Here is a 14,203-nt window from a genome sequence, read left to right on the forward strand (position 1 = left end):
GAAGGGAAGCTACAAAAATGTGACTCTTGGCTGGAGGGCTGGTGTGGGGCATGTGCCACATGGTTTGGCATGCATTCAGCCATTCCCCCCTCCTCCACATGGGTTTTTCTACGTGCCTTTCCCATGCAGCAAACTGTTGCAGACCTTGGTTTCCATTCCTCCTCTTTGCTCTCTTCTTTTCTAGAACACTGAGGGTTTCCTGTTTTGATAGAATTTGCCTCTTTAGCAGTGGCTGAGGAGCCTCAACCTTTTTTTTACCAGGTGTACCACACAGCCCATGTACTTTGGAGAAACTTCTCTCTGAATATAATGCCCTTTTGCCCTTGTGCCCTCAGGGCCTTTCCTTTTGTCTGGCAGGAAGAGCTTCAGAGTAACTGATGTCTAAATTTGCTTGGTTTTCCTCCAAGTAATTTTTTCTCTGCTCTGGGGAGAAGGGAAAGTATCTCTTGTCCATTTTCTTTGTGTTCTCGTTTCTTTTTGAGATTATAATGGGATCTCTCACTACCTTAAAAAATAACCACCTGTATACCTAAATAAGAAAAAATCCTGCCCTCTTGAACAAGATGGAGGTCCTGACAGAATTTAGCAGACTCAGTGAGTCAGATTTGCCATGTTGGGAAGATGAGAGCATACAGGTGCCTTCCAGCCCATGCTCGGCGGGAGGCAGCAGTTGGTTGGGGTTCCTTCTTTGCTTTTCTGCTCGGATGGCTCTCTCCACAGTGTGTGCTGTGCATCTGCTGCTGGCACTGGAGGCAGCAGGGAAGGGATCTGCACGCACAGTTCATTCTAGGTAAGGGAAGCCTGAGTCCTTTATCCCTGTAAGCCAGTGCAGGTTGTCTCCATATGTGCGTGCTGCCCCAGCCTGGCTCCCACTGGGCATGGGGTAGCCAAGCCAACCTCTCCAGCTTGAGATGTGCTAAAAAGCATCAGCTAGAGTTGGCTGAATGAACACTCTCCTCTTCTGCTCCATAAAACACGCTGAACAAACCCACTTAGGCTCATAAACCCCATCACATTTTTCCTTTTGAAAGGACTAGCATCAGCCCCACTCTCCTCCACATGCTCTGTTTGGAAACAAGGCGACGCATCAGGAAGAGCCTGAAGGAAGAATTTATGGTGTCTCTAATTAGTCAGTTTGTTCCATCTTTGAAGAAGAGGATAACGAGCGACAGGGATGCATTGCTGGCCTCTGGAGGAAGAGCACTGTGGCTAGGCTCATGTCCAACTGCTGATAGGGTAATTAGTGGTAACTGGGAGCTATCAATCATCTGGGGTGGAAAAATGTCTGGGCTAAAGGAAAGACCCTCCCAAACATTTTCATAACTCAAAAGGGTGTGAGACAGGGTCTGGAAGGGAGTACTGGCAGTCCGTGAGGTATTTGAGGAAGGAGTCTATTAAAAGATAAATTGAACACAATGGTCTTTTGTTCATCCCTGGGTAGGTGACAGAATTTGCTGTTATAAAAGTTGCAAAGTATTTTGGAAGGAGGAAGGAAGAAGAAAAGAGTTAGCAGATGGAAAAGAGAGAAGAATAACAAAAATTAAGGGGGAGAAAAAAGTAACAGTGCGCTAGCCATTAAAATCAGCTGCTAATTGCAAAAATTATATAGGATTAAAATGAATTATGCAATTTGTCAAATGAATAAAGTGTGCAGTTTGCATTTGAAGTGCACAAGCAGAGAATTTATTCAAATAATTATTAGCTGTAGTAAGGTCCAACTTTCTACTTTTCCCAGACAACCACATTATGAGAGAGATTGTAATTTTCAGCAGGAAGTAAAAATGCCATGGATTTTGGTTTTTGCTTTGCCCAGCCATGATTTACTTTGGCCATTTTTTCCTTGTGGTTCCTTCCTAATTCTGCAACTCTCAGAGGAATAGGGCTTGTGCAGGGCCTGGCCGAGTGCTGAAGAAGTCAGCTCCTCGGTGCAGAAACAAGAGACTCCTCTTGAACAACCAGCTGTAACTTTCAAACTGGATTGGATCTCTCCAGAGCTTTCAGATGCCACCTTCTTATTCCTGGCATGGAAGAGGAAGTGCTAGGGGATGTAGGGTGGGAGTTCCAGATTATCAAACATCTGCCAAAGGGTAGGGTTTGTGGGAGTGGTACCTTATTGAACTGGCCTGTGTGTCTTCAGACTAAGAGTTGGGCGGTGCTTCTCTGCTCAGGTGTTTGAGGTGGATTTCAAAAACACAGAAAGAGCTGGGGAACTGGTGGGGTAGTGCCCCTGGAGAGCAGAAACTGGGGAAGAAGTTGAGAAAACTCAGCAGCATGACAGAGAAACTGTTGAAGTTGTCCCAGTGCAAAGGAGCCACAGGAAGAGATGATCTAAAGAAAATCAGGAAGTCCTCAGCAAGATGAAATTCAAGACAGGAGGAAAGTAAAGTTGAAAGGATTTAAAATGAATGGGTATGTAAGATGAAAATCTGAGAGCCTAGGCTGAGGTGGGACTGCCAAGGACACCAAGGAAAGGCTGAAGTTGTTCTTTGTGAGTGAGCAGGAGACCTTCCTCCTCCCTGGAACATTAATGCCAGTCACACCCGACAGTGAGGACATCAGCTTCTTAAGGAAAAGAGCCCTTGAGGGCTCATGGAGAACGAGTGACATGTCAGAACATAAGGGCAAGGCAGAGGTGGTGACAGGGAGGAACTCATTTTCCCTCTGTGAGTAAGAGCCTGTGGATAAGGTAAATGGACACCATGTCTTCTGCCTTCACTGAGTCATCTGCCATTGACTCATGCAATGAGCTGGAGAGGCGGTTGCTGTTTGAGAATTACATTTCAAGAGGCAAAAAAGCCACTGAGGGGGAACAATGAGAGCAACCAGAGGTCCAAAAAACATGGCCTCTGAGGAGAGACTGGAAGAATTAGGTTTTGTTTAGTCTAAAGACAAGAGAAGACTGAGGAACAGGACTGCAGACATCAAATACACGAGGTAACCGCAAAAAGGAGAGAAATAAAAAAATCTCTTCTTTGAATTTGCTGTGCATCAGAGGTCACTGACTGACTTAAACAACAACACTGGAAATTTTGGGTAGTCTCTAAGAAAGATAATAAATATGGCCTTATGAATCAGGGCTTGGGTATTGCCTGGACTGGATCACTAGGGAAGCACGTGGTGTCGCTATCCCCAGAGGACAGCGGCAGGTTAGAGAAATATTTGCCCAAATGGGCTAGGTACAGACTTTTTATTCCTTTGGTTGCTTTGAAGATGTTCCCTCCTCAGTTTTGTGTCACTCTCATTTCACAGGAATCCTTTAATCTCTGTTTGGTTTGCTCAGGGGAGGCAGAAGGGGAAGAGAAAGGGGGATAGTCAAGAGCAGCGGTTTTGGGCTGGTGGTTTGCTGGAGCCTGGGGGCTCTTTGGCAGAAGGTGGTGGAGTGGAATGAGCCTGCCACCATAAGGTTTCCATTTACCATCCAGGGGTCTGCACCACTACTGGGAAACCTTGGGGGGCCTCCAAGTATGAAAACCCACTGGGTGAGCTGACCCTGGGAGTCCTTCCCAGCCCGGATTTCTCTGCTTTCTGTGATGCTAAGTGCTTCAGCATGGCAGGGACAAATGTGATTGTTTGCTGCTTGGGAAGAGCTTGCTGACCCATGGATGCCTGCCCAAAAGGAGCATTGTGCTGCCCAGCATTGGCCATCCCACCATCTCTCCCCTGGCAGTGCCAGAGGTGTTCTCTTTGTCCTGGGTGCAGCCAGCATTGTGTGGGCCATCTACTCTTGACCCTTTCCTGCCCTTTGTTTTTGCAAGGGGGTCTCCCAAATGTTTGTCAGAATATTTTTTGCTTGTCTATTGTTGAGCATTTTAACTTGCCTAATGGGCTGGCTGTGGTTATACCAAAGGCCCCACTTACCCTTATTAGATTCTTTTGGCTCTGGAGGCTGATTGGCTCCTGTTGTCCTTATTTTGAAACAAGCAGAGATGTTTTGGAAATGCACTTGGGATCTGTGATTAAACTCCACTATCCAACACCCTCTTTTATTTTTGAGACTAATGCTTAATCGTGTTAATTTTTCTGTGAGGCTTCACCTTGATGTCTACCTTGATCATAGCAGCATCCTTTGGACTTTTTTTGGTGCTGTGTCTGTTGCCTTCTGCTTGGCTTGGGCTGGTGGTGGTGATGCTGGGATGCTCAGAGTGCCTGAGCAGTGACTTTTATCCTCAACAGCTGCTGCTATTAACTGCCGACTCTCAGTGATGTCATGGGTTTGATTTTGGGGGCCAGCTTGAATGACTGGCATAACCTGGTGCCTCAGCTTAGCGTTGGTCAGATTTTTTGGCAGTGAAATCCTGATGGTCCTTTCACTGTCCAACATTTCTGCAATCCTTTGAAGAACCTCTTGCCACTCTGCAAGGGTGTAGCCTAGAAGGGAATGTTTTAGGGATGGAGGAGCCTGGCCTTTTGCAATGGCCTTCTGCTCTCTGGAGTGAGTTATCCACACAGATTGTCTGCCGCTCTTGACAAAGCCTGAAGTAAAATTACTGGAAGTTGTTCTTTGGGTAGTCAGTGTTTAAAGTTTTTCTTATTATTTTCAAGATTTTTTGTCTTTAATTCCACCTACAGCTAATAATAATGAATTATGGCAAGGCACATGACATTTTTTGCCTTTTCATTTGAAGTTCTCTGAGTTAATGTTCCCTCTGCCTCTGCTTGTATCATTTTTCCCCTGATGGAGGTAGGGAAGTTGGCTCTAGAAGAATATGAGTACTCTGGATCTGTTGTGAGAAAACTGCAGCATGGTCTGTGTTTAAAATAGGCCAAACCCATTGTTTGTGCTCCATGCACCCAGCTGGGGTATGCCTGCTCTGAAATGGGGTCAGTCTGCACTGAATGCCCATGGAGCCATGAATTAGGGGCTCCATGCCACCCTGGGTAGGGTCATGCTCAAGGCTGCTGGCATTTCAATCAGCATTTCATAACTAATTGCCTGGCCACAGCTATCTTGTTATCAATTAACATAGCCCTGAATGTCAGGAAGTAACTGTATCTCTCTAACTCCCTAAGGCTGGCTTCTGGGTCTGTGAAATGGCTGGATTTCCTCACAGGGATGGATTACATGTTTACATCTTTGCTGCTGCCAGTGTGTAGTGAAGATGACCCAAGTAACCAACAATAATGTCTTCGTGTTCCCTCTTTCTCCTCCTTGTCTTATGTATGCTGTACAGGAGGGAAAAAAAACCCCTTGTATGTGAGCTCTTGGAGCAGGCTGGAAGATACACATATTGCAGACACTGTGCTGCCTGAATCCAAGAAATTAGAGGGAAAAGTAAGCAACAGCATTTGGGAACCTTTTGAGAATGGACACTTTTCCAGACTTCAGGAAATGCCCGTAAGTGGATTGGATCATTTCAATGATCCTCTCTGTCCAGAGAGCACTGCTGTCTCAAGCTGGAGAGTATCTCTGTCATCAGCAGAAGGCTTCTCACCAAACCTGCTCCTCTACGTCCAGCTTTTAACATCTGATAGTCTGGAACATGAGACTTTCCAGATTAGGATAAATTTGACCGGCTTGCAAAACGAAGCCTCTCCTTTTCTGAGGCCAGCGAGGCTACAGTGTGGAGGGTGGCATTTTATCTCTGTTAGTGGCTGAGAGAAAAGGAGTCATTGCAGCTGTATTGTGATCAGTTGCTGGTTGAACATGGTGAAGATCAAGTGAGCAGAGGGCTCTGTGGCATGACCTTGCAGTTCACCATAGGTGTGGTCTTTCTGTATGTGCAGTAAGGTGGACCCTATCCTTAGGTGGCTGCTCATTTGCTCACTTGGGCTATGGAAAGGCAGAGCTTCTTTAAGGAAGTTTTCTGTCTGCATAAAAACCAGAGCAGCTGAGAAGGGACAGTGCAGATGGTGCTAATTTCCAGAGGCCATATGTTTGGAGGGACCTTGGGTACCCCTACAAGAATTCTTTGTTTTCTCAATGTTCCGTTTCAAAGGTACTCTGGAGGTTTCCTCCTTGCAGGAGACCACTGCTTCCTCCCACTCGTCCACTCCTGACACGTTTTCCCTGTCCCCTCCTCCATCCCCTGCTGCTCCACAAGCCCTGCAGCTGGATAAACAGCGCTTGCAGTCACTTACAGCCCTCCAGTGCCTTGCAGCGCGGCGCCGGCACGGAGAGGAGCTTCCTGAGCAGCCCATGGTGGGCGGACGGCCGTGCTGCAGCCCGCGTGCCAGCACCGGCATCGCCCCGCTCCCAGTGAGATCAGCTTCAAAACACACAGCCTCTGGAGGTGCTAATTACAACTGTGGGTTCTCTGCCGTGCACGGCTGAGGAATTTGGTGATCTGGAAGCTCTGGGTCTGTCTGCTGGCTGAGCTTCGCTGTGGAATGGGCTTGGAGATGTTCAGAGCAGCTTTTATCGCTTCTCTGTTGACTCATCCTTTCTCTGTTTATATGGAAAGGGGATCTAGCTGATCTCCTGTGCAGCACCACCTCTGTCTCACCCCAAGAGCCTGCTGTAAGGAGGGGAGGAGCCCCCAGTAGGTGTGATTTGTACTTGTGGCTGTCCTGGTTGTTTGTGGAGCTCTTTGGAGTTCACCACCAAGAGCTGGCCCATGTGGGGGCAAGCAGGCCTGGTTCCACATGGTTGCCCCAAACTGTCAGGGCCTGTGAGAGGTGTGGAACACAGGGACTACGTGCAGTGGTGGTGTGGTGACTCTGTTGCAGTTCAGGTGGCTTTTGTAAAGGGTCCCATTCAGCCTGGTCAACTTGTGGGCTTGTTCCCTTGGCTTGCTGGGTTGTCAGCATCCCTGCTTGGAACAGAGCAGCTCTGCCAGAACTTTGGCCAGGACTGAGCTCACTGCACTGCTGATGTTGGAGTTGTTGAGAGTAGAGGCTCAAGTATCTCTGTCCTCTTTTATCCACTCTTTCCTCTAATGTGCTTTAATTTACTACTTGTATTAAGAACTGAGCCACTTGAGAACCTCTGCTCCACCTTGTCATTTATCACTGTGGCAGAATATGACCAAAGCATTTTGCTGAAGCTTTATTCTGCTTCGTAAAATCCCCTATGCTTGCAAAAGCTTATCCAGCAGCACCTCCTTCCTTCCTGCTGTCTTTGGGACATCTTTCCTCCTCCTCCTCCTTCTCCTCCTCCAGCCCATGCAAGATGATGTTGCTTTTGGAAATGACTCTGTCTGAGGGCTTTGCTTTCTCCTGGGTCACACGGATGATCCCCGCATTTGAAGCCCAGTCCCTGGATGGTGTCTCCCGATTGACTTATTGCAGCCAAGACTGTGTCCCTGCAGCTCACTGATGAGTGTTTACACAAGACTGTGCAGTCCCCTTCACATAACCATTAATTTTATAGGGGGCACATAGCAGAGATGGGCCTCCACTGTTCCTCCTGCCTTTGATCTGTGTGGGGTGTGTGGCCCAGAGCTGCCGGCATTGCTGATTTACTCCGCTCTGCGGACGGAGCTTCTGGAGCAAACAAGAGCTTATGTTTGCTCTCAGTGGTATGGCAATGCTGTTACAGGCTGTGCTGGCTGGTTGTGTTGGGGCTGGAAGGACAGGCATGGCTCAGGGTTTGCATGTCCTTAAGTTTTTCTTTTCATATCAGCTCAGCAGTTTGATTCATGCAATCCATGAGTGCCCCAAGTCCATGCAGACAGGTAGATGGGATATTAAGGGTCTGAAGCATTGCTAATGGAAATAAAGTCCGTGTATTGGCAAGCTATAAGCATTGACCTTGTGTCAGGGCACTCAATCTGAAACAAAATCTCTCCAAAACAGTTCTCTCACAGAACTTTATTGTGATCCAAGCCAGACTGAGAAAACTCTTTTTTTTTTTCTTTCTTTTCTCCGAGTCTGGCATAAATTAGGATTCCAGCATCAGTGTGACCTTGCCCTCCTAAATGAGCTGTCTGATCAGAAACCCTTTTGTTGTTTAGGCTTGGTGTAGCAAGTAGGACAGTGACCTCAGCACCAGCACCAGTGGTGGGCCATTTTCAGGCCAAGAAAATCTGGATTGCCCCCGAACTCCTGTCCTAAACTTGATTGGAGTTGTTTTGAGTTGTTGAGTGTTGACTTTAGCTCTGTCAGCCATCATGAAGGTGGTTATAATTCTTTGTATTTTAACTAAAAGTTACTTTATCTAGAGGTAACCTCTTCTGATCAACCACAATGAAAGCCATATCTAACAGTGGCATCTGACAGGGCAGTTTCAGGTCACCAAACCTGGTATGAGAGAGTCACACTAAGTGAGAGATTTCCAATGTGGAAATCGTTTGTTCATCCAAGGTCTCCAGTTTCTTTAGTGGACTTTCAGCCAGGGGCATTTTCAGGATGAGGACTGTTCCACAGGTGCTCACCGTGACATCCGCCTGCCGTGCAAGGAGGAGGCTGCTGCTGTTATCTGTCAGCTCGCCTGTTATTCTGCTTAGCCTTGCTTCTTGGCACTCCGTGCGAGGGAAAAAAAGAGAAAACACAATGTCTATAAAGTATGGAAAATGTAGAAACCCCTGACAGTTGTATGGTGTGTCTTGCTTCTCCCACAGAGAGGAAACCACAAAATAGTGAGTCCGGGGGTTTCTTTCCACACACACAATATCTGTCAGGATTTTGAGGAATTTTCTGGGAACTGATGAAAGAAATGTGCTGTTTAAGCCCTGATATATATTGTACAACCATTCTGTATGAGGGAGATGCAGTGCTCCACACTGGCAGGTTCCAAAAAAGATTTCCAAAATAAAAGAAAAGGATTTGAGAGAATTTCTTCCGAGAGGGCAGGTTGGCTTCGATGGGATCAGAGGCAGAAGAAAAGGGGAAAATTTGCTTGTATTAAAGAGAAAAGGTACCTGATATCTTTGATAGCTGTAGTTTCCTCATTAATCATTTCACACCTGCCTTGCACTCATGGTGATTATTGTGGGGATACCTTAATTAACAAGCATGGAGCTGGTGAAAGTGGATCAGCAAATGGGAGCAGCCTGAGGATAAAGCCCAAAAGATGGTGCAATGTTTTTTTTCTAGCTCTTCTTGTTAGGATTTATCGCATTAAAAAAATTAATTATTGCTTATTTTTCTTCTCTCTTCCAGGTCCACCTGTAAGTACCAAATCTCTACAGTTGTAGAAGCTGTTGACATGGAGTCTGGGGGCATGCAGCCTCCTGTCTGTGGTGTCTGGTGTGGCAGCCACCTTTGCAGTCCTGGCAGCCTGAGCTATCCCAAACAGCAAGTACTGGGGGAGCTCAGGACTGGGTTGGGGTGGGATTGCTCCTGGCTGCAGCTCAGCAGGGACAGGGCAGATCCACGTGGTGCAGGGATCTGTGTGTTAGCAGCTGGCCTCTGGGGGAACCGGCTGTGTGCGCCTCACATGCATGGGATGCCACGTGCTGAATGAGATGTGTTTGCAGGAAAGGGAAAGACAGATCACAAGCACATGGCAGGAGCTGAGCTGCAGGGACTTGTTGCCTGCTACTCACCCGGGCTGGCTGAACTGCTGGGCCTTCAAGTATAGCTGCGCAACGATCAATTTCAGAGGAAAAATTGTGTTGACAGCTTCCTTTTCAAATGTTAGCTAATGTAAAACCTCAGCACAGACAATTTAGGCTTCAGGAAAATAGCTAGGTTATTGCAGAAATTTTCTTGCAGCTATTACCAGACCCACAGTGAACCAGAAGCAGCAACTCAAGGACTGAAGCCATGTATCATCGATAGCTCTCAGGATTCTAAAGAAGTGCTGCATTGTCTCATAGCAGGGTCCTTCCAGAGGAAATGGTTTATATTCGTGTACAATAGAGGGACTATTCAGGGTTTCTGTGAAGGAACATGAGAAGTTACACATACGGTAGTCATCTTTTGTCTGTTCACGCAAAAATGTCTTAAACAGTTTGCAGATGACGTTCTGAGTAGTAGTTGCTGCACAACCTATTTTCTTTCCCCTTTCATCAGGCTGAAATGCTATAGACTCAACTCCCCCAGATATACGAGCACAGACCTATTTAATGACAGCAATCTTCCAAAAAGTTGCACCTTCTAGGCCAAAAGGTCTGAAAGGATTTCACAGCTGGAAGGCCTGATCCACACAAAACCTCAGTGATAGCTTATCCCAGGGGCTTTCAAGGCTGGCTATTTCAGCATTAGCTGTGGCTTTCTGGGAGGAGAGCATGCCTCTGCAGGCAGCTCCAAACTGGAGTCCCTCCATGGCAGTCCCTGCCACTTCAGCCTGGGCAGCCCACATGTTGGCACTAAAGGGAGGAGTTGGGCACAAAATTGGCAGTGGTGTTGGCATTTCTATTATTGCTGTGAGAAATTAGAGAGAAATCACCAGATCAACACAGATGTCTTCTAGAGAGCAGTCAGTGCCTTTGTGGGGTGAGGAAGATGCACGCTCCAGGCTTCCTCTGCAGCAATAAGGGTTAGAAACCTAATATTGTAATGAGAGATTGAAGCCTGGCAGAAGCACATGGGACCACCAGAGGAGTGCTGACATTATATGCTACTGTATCCTGGCTTACTGCGACCCCTGAACCTGTCTCTGCAAGCAGACTTCTAGGACAGGCTCTGAGGAATGCTACAGCCAATGGAAATAACAAGAGGAAGTTGGGCAGACTGAGTGCTCTCAGCCAGAATGGAATTTGTCTTGGACTAGTAGGACCCTCATCTCATTCAGGACCTCTTGGGTTTCTGACCAGCTGGCAAGTGAAATCACTGTGCTCTTTTGCTCAGTCACTGTGAGCAAAAGTTCACCTCTGAAAAGCCAAGTGAGTTCTACATGTCGCCATAGGAAGTATTCCCCCACCCCTGCAGATTTCTCGTGATTGAAATGGAAATGGTTTTATGAGCAGCAACCTGAGCTCCTTCCTGGATGATTGTCATACACATTGTTCTGGATAGTGTCCCCAAAGCAATGACCACCCCACATCTCTCTCCCGTTTTTGTTTCCCAGCTTGCAAAAGAGACAACACACTGCGTGACAGGGCTTAGCTCCCAGTGCAGGTGTTGGCTTGGGTGTGGAGATGGGCAGAAATACTTGTTAGAAATGCACTGAGCCCTGTTTGCAGTCTAGGACAACAAGGACAAGAGCCAGGGAAATGGATGAGCACCACCAGAGCAGCAAAAGGGAACTTCATGTTCTTCTCTTGCCCAATGAACGCTTCCACCCTTAATCCTGAAGTCAGTGAAGGCTTTGGTGAAGACAAGGGCAACCCGCAGTCATGTAAGATATTTGATGAGATTGGGACTAAAAGGGGTGAAGGAAGGAAGTGATGAAATCCTGCAATAGTCCTTTTGCTGTCTGGACCACATCCGAAGCAAATGATCCTCTCACGGACATTTTCTCTCCCATTTCTGATCATGCAACATTTCTGTGGCAACTGCAGCAATTCCATACATGAAAAAATAATATTTAGCAGATGGAAACTAAGGAAGAAAGTCAGAGCCCTGTAATTAGTTTGTTCTCCGTGGACTTGCAGATACCTTCAGAGCTCGTGCGGAGAGCTGTGGGTAGAGTCGTGCCAAAAGGAGAGAGAACTTCACAAGCAGGAGATTAGGAAACCGAAGCAATCAGAGCTGATGGTCAAGGAGCTGTGGAGAGTTTTTTTAACCATTCTGTTTCCTAAACACTTCCATGTGATTCCATGTCTTTATCAAGCCCTCCTTTTGGAGTTTGAGGCTGGCTTTTGTTGTTTCAGTGTATTTTGTTCCAGGGCCTCACAGAAAGGCCACAGCTCCTGGTAAATACTTCATTATTTCTCTTTCATCCCCTCATTCTTTCTGTCTGATAGTACTTTGATCAGGAGGCTCCCAGCATTCCTAAGGTGGTAGAAAGTAGACTTGCATAAAAAATGGAACATGGAATAGAATATTGCATAACAGGACATGGCCCATACAGAGTAGGGACCACAGGAGCTTTGCAGGTCCAAACTTAAAGGGTAGCATGATCCTCATGAACCCTCCTATGTGTGGGAAACACTACTTTTGAAGATGTCTTTGAGGGTCTGGTTGAAGAGGCAAAGTGTTCCGTGTTCTCACTGATGGGATTTGCTAGTTGCAGCAGGATTTAGAAGGCCTAAGTCACCTTGGGACAAATGCAAAAATCCATAATAACAGTATCTGCATCTGAGTTAGTCATGACTGAGGAAGGAGCGTGGGTTTTGGAATTACAGCAGTGCGATTTTCTGGTGATTTTCTGGGTTCCCTGCTCCCCAGGCTGTGGCTCACCTGGAGACTGCACGAGCCATAAGAGGCAGTTTCCCAGTGAAGGAAATGCAAACTGTGCTGCTGGCTCTCCCCTGGCTCAGGACAGGGGCTGCTGCTTGCCTTTCATGCTCTTTTAACTCTGATATGGGAGCTTCAGGCAGCTTTTCATGACTTTATAACCAACCTACACGGTATCATCCACCCACAAGTGCTCTTTCCTGGCTGCCTGTCACAGACAACCTTTCCTTATAAACATCTGGCATTTATTTGCTGTCCTAAGGGAGCTCCCCCTTTGCTGTAGCCCTGCACAGTCACATTCCAGACACGGTGCCGTCATGTACCACTCCAGGTACTCACAGGGGACCTGACACAGCTCAGCCCCGACCTTGGGCCCTTCCTGCTCAAGCACCAGCCACACCAGAGACAGAAGAAGCAAATTCAGCTTTTACCTCAAAAGCCACGAGGGAAATCAGCCTGGACTCAGCTCTGGAGGAAAGCAGCATTTAAGGGACTGAAAGCAGAGGAAAGCTCAGTATTATGTTTTCCAGCAGCCACAAAGTAATGCCAGGGCCAGCTGCTGACACAAGGAGCTCCACTCACTGCTGGCACAAAGAGATAGGCAAATATTAGCAGGACTGAGAACCCACCTAAAACCCTAGAAGAAATCAGTTTCCCATAATATATCCTCAACAAAACTTAAAATCAAGCAGCTGTTCAGGGTTTCATCCATCTAAAAGGGGTGCATTTGCGAAGTCTACACAGCTCTTCAATTTATCACAACATAAGCTGCATTGGAAAGGAATGCCCCCCCATACCAAACAGCCCCCCCAGGTCTGCAGAGGGAAATGGCTGAGCTTCCACCAGGGAATGGTTTTGATCCCAAGCAATAATGTTTGAGTTTGGGATACACAGCCTTTGTGTACACCCAGAAGAACAAACAGAGCTAAGTGCCTTCCCCTTCCAGAGATTTCAGATGATGTTCACACGCGCTAGGACTGAACGTGTGGGGAGGCATAAAGAGGTGGCACCAATGGGGCTGGTGTCTCCAGCTGCAGAAACCAGAAAACCAGGTTTATGTCTACAGACACAGTCAGCCAGGGGCAGGAACATTCTGTTTTACATAAGGAAACCCCAAACATCGCTGGAAACACAACTGAGGGATTATCATCACGTCATTTTTGCAAAATATAGAGCAAAACCTGCATGACTGCTGAAGCCATAATCATCAAGATCCTTTAGCAATGAGCTGCTGTCTTCCAGATCTGCACAGCCTTCAGTTTTTGGTGACCAGGAATGCAGAGGGGGTAATTTTTTTTTTTTTTTTTTGGTAATTGCATAGTACAATTTAGCTGTAAGAGGCAGCCAACTGCCTTGTAGGTAAGTGGGTGAAGAAAATTGTCACTGGTCCTATGTTCATGTGTTTACAAGGCTCTGTCCAGTGTCACCTGACCCAAAGTCATTCCCAAAACCACTGTTAGGATCACTCACATGCTGACAATGCACTGGGAAGTATCTCAGAGGGGTAGAGGACACTGAAAACAGCTGCTCATATGTCTTCTTGCAGACATGCTTTTTCCTGTGTCAGCTTGTGTTCTCACATTTTTCTCTTGCTTCTGGACAGGACAGTATTTTTAAGTCTAAAAGAATTGTGTTTTAAAGTGATAACTCTATAAATAAATAGCTAACACCCAGATGACTTTGGTCAAGAAAGAGAAAAATGTGACAGTTGGCCACTGCAGGAAGCCAGTTCCCAGGACCTGGATTTTATGAAGTGTTGGAAATAGGGATAGTACTTTGTTTGACTGGAGACTCCTGTCCTCCTTTTGCTGCCTAAATTGCTGTACATAATTTCTGTTGTGAGATGTGTGGGTTTGTCATATGTGGAAATGAACTGGTGGCTCACACATTCTAAAGGCAGGTTCGGGCACATGCACACACATTTTACACTTTAACCCTCTCCCTCTCAAAATCCCTGGACACTTGCACCACAGTGTGAAGCTGCTGCTGTGGCTTAGTTCAGTTGTGCTGTTTTATAACCTTGTTTTGACCAGTTACCAAT

Source organism: Molothrus ater, chromosome 8 (assembly GCF_012460135.2).
Source record: "Molothrus ater isolate BHLD 08-10-18 breed brown headed cowbird chromosome 8, BPBGC_Mater_1.1, whole genome shotgun sequence".
Taxonomy (NCBI): Eukaryota; Metazoa; Chordata; class Aves; order Passeriformes; family Icteridae; genus Molothrus; species Molothrus ater.